This window comes from Lactuca virosa, chromosome 3 (genome assembly GCF_052849685.1).
Source record: "Lactuca virosa cultivar CGN04683 chromosome 3, Lactuca_virosa_CGN04683_v6, whole genome shotgun sequence".
In the NCBI taxonomy this organism is placed as follows: domain Eukaryota; kingdom Viridiplantae; phylum Streptophyta; class Magnoliopsida; order Asterales; family Asteraceae; genus Lactuca; species Lactuca virosa.
This window is the reverse complement of record NC_136428.1, coordinates 138,510,478-138,513,643: the sequence shown is the minus strand read 5'-3', so window position 1 is coordinate 138,513,643 and position 3,166 is coordinate 138,510,478. Positions and strand designations below refer to the sequence as shown.

Below are 3,166 nucleotides of genomic sequence, written 5' to 3'. Positions count from 1 at the left end.
TAATTATTTTATTATGGTTCTAAAATTATTTTTTATTATTTTTATTTTATTATTTTTTTTAAATTTATGCATATATATAATCTATTAAGATATTAAAAGAAGGAAAAAATTATACATCTTATAAATGTTAATTTTGAGGTAACACATAACTTCTAGGAAGGTATAAAGTTAATTAAAAATTTATTATGCTAATGTATAACTTTGTGTTTGGTGTGTAACAAAAAGGTTCCTATTACATTAAATTCAAAGTAAAATAGTAATTTTAGGTTAGAATTCTTATGGCTATATTCATAGAATCACAACATATTTCGGTTTTATATATCTTATTTTCAATAATACGTTTCTTATTTAGAACAACATATTTTAACAAGATAAACGTATATTTAAAAATTATAATGAAAATAATATAAATTATTATTCTTCACGTTTAAAGCAATGTTTACTCTACATTTATAAAGGAAAAAGACACTTAAAATGAATATGGGACAATGGGAGAGAATATGGAAGACACTAGAACATCTTCAATGTTATATATGAATTATTTAGTGGTCCATAGCATTTACATACGTTATATCATATACAACAACCTATGCAACCTTGCATTTTATTAAAGGTTTAATTTCATATGCAACCTTGCATTTTATTAAAGGTTTAATTTCATATGAAATACTAATCAAGTTTCTTGTTGTTACATCTAAGTAACTTAAACCTTTTTTAAGAGGTTTTTATCATGTTATCTCAATTCTAACTTTTTTCTTGTTTGTCTTATTTTTTAGAACGGCTAACACACGTACCTTTTATCTTATTTTTAAATCTATACGTTTTGTCTTCAACGAGACTAAAACCCTCAATCTTTGAGTAAGAGACACATTTTCACAAATTTTTTATACCGCTAGGCTATAAACCCTTTTATATCTTGTTTGTTGACTATTGATTTAAGGATGCCCTCTATTGATACAACCGTAGAACTATGTAGTGGCTTAGGAGGATATAGCCCCCCCAACTTTTGTCCTCAATATATACTTTTTTCAAGATGTAATTACTAGTGCCTAGAGGGATATGCTTTATCATTCTACTAAACATCAGGGGGCACAAGTAGTCAGTTTTTGTGTATATATATTCCAGCTGGTTCTTCCAACCATGCAACATCTTCCCGAAATGAGTGAAATAAAGCTTCTTGGGTCTGCTGCAAGTCCATTTGTGAATCGGGTTCAGTTTGTCCTTAACCTCAAGTCCATGGATTACGATTTCATTGATGAGAATCTAACTTGCAAAAGTGAGCTCCTATTGACAACGAACCCAGTTCTTAAGAAAGTGCCAGTTCTTTTGCACGCAAACAAAGCTCCTATTTGCGAGTCTCTTATTATAATCGAGTATTTAGATGAAATCCAACCAAATATTAACAAAATCCTCCCAACGGACCCTTCAGATCGAGCATATAACCGGTTCTGGGCCCACTATATTGATTACAAGGTACATATGCCAAAAGATTAACATACTATAATATTCCCTATTTTTTATGTGAGTTTCTAACTTTTTTGTTGGCATTTATTGCAAATTATTGACAGTTTACACCATTGTATCTTGAATTGATACGAGCACAAGGGAAAGATGTAAAAGAAGCAGTGAAACATTAGATTATCAAAGGATCACAACTATTGGAAGAAGCATTTGTGAAATTTAGCAAGGGCGAGGGATATTTTGGTGGGCGTGACATAGGGTATTTAGATATTGTTCTTGGATGTTTTCTGGGTTTAACAAACATTGTTGAGAAAGGTAATGAATTCAAGGTGTTTGATGAAGTTAGAACTCCAAAACTTGCAGAATGGGAAAAACGTATATGGTTACATGAAGCCATTAAGGGTGACATCCCTGGGGAAGAAACACTCGAGAACCTGATGCTTTTAAAATGTAAATCATCATGAGTTTCTTGAAATTAACTATTATGTAAACTCTGTTCAAGGTAATCCTATTTCAATTAGGTTTGAACAACTTATATTTTGTTTTATACTTTTATTATAAGCAAAGATCACACTCATGATCTTTTATTGTATGCTCTTTTAAGTATTCTAATATAAAGTACTTCGTTAATGCAAAAATAATTTACCAGAAAGCATGTCATGTACAAAACTACCATGGACCTTCATTGTTCATTTCTAGTGTAGTACAAGGGCATCATATCGATTTATGTCACAAGAAAAAAAAACAATATTAACAAGATATTTGACATTAATCTTAATAATATTTTTAATTAGCCCAAGATGTAATTGTGAGAAATTTTAAGTATCCTACAGATTTAAGGGACTTAGGAGTTAAGGCTAACCGTCAAAGATAACCATGAATACCCATAATTTTGTTTTGCTTTTAGAGTCGGGTATGAATTATATATATCTTCAAAATTAATAAAAAAAATTGGTTCAGGTCAAAATTGTTAATAATATACTACTATTTTATTTTATTTTATTTATAAACATGATCATATATAGGCTTGTGAGCCTTATTGTGCTCAATGATTTGTACTTAATTAGAAAGGAAACTTAAAGAAAGAATTAGTTTAGAGTCGTCGAGTTCTATTATGATGAACGATGTAATGGGTATTTCCTATTAAATGTTTTGTTAAAAAATTTGATATCTCTTAACTTTTGATCAAATTGAAGTTGCTTATATGGTTGTATTTCGAACTTTTGGTCTATAATAAATCAATTTATAATCTTTAATACCAGCAATTTGAATCAAATACTTGCTTTAGTCTCTGTTTGTTTTTTGGAACCAGCGAATGAAATTTATTAAAATAAAAGACCATACTAGCAAGAAACTAGATCACGGGACAAACAAAGAGATTTAATTACAAACACACGAATGGGCAAATACACCATTTCAAACCAATTAACACCCCCTTTTGTGCTCCTATGTTCAAACCAAATATAAACCATGGATCTGATCATATCAGCAATCTTAGTGGGAGAGGTCTACTTGACATAGCAATGGACGTAATTTTTAGTCATTTAGGAGCATCAGTTATTTACATACCCTTAATCCTGGAATGTTTATTGAAAAAAACATCCATAAATATGGAATGTTTGTTCAGTAAACACCATCGACTGCTTTGAAATTAATATCAAACGTGATATTATTTCTACATTACACCTACTATTTGTCTTTTTTC

The 3,166-nt window shown here is 29.7% G+C and overlaps 1 pseudogene across 1 annotated transcript; it reads left to right on the top strand.

Moving 5' to 3' along the window:
- Positions 1–797: 797 nt before the first annotated feature.
- On the top strand, positions 798–2,053 carry LOC145162635 (glutathione S-transferase U17-like; annotated as a pseudogene). Its single transcript, XR_013739221.1, has 2 exons — positions 798–1,473; positions 1,569–2,053. The product of XR_013739221.1 is annotated as a glutathione S-transferase U17-like (transcript).
- The last annotated feature ends 1,113 nt before the right edge of the window (positions 2,054–3,166 follow it).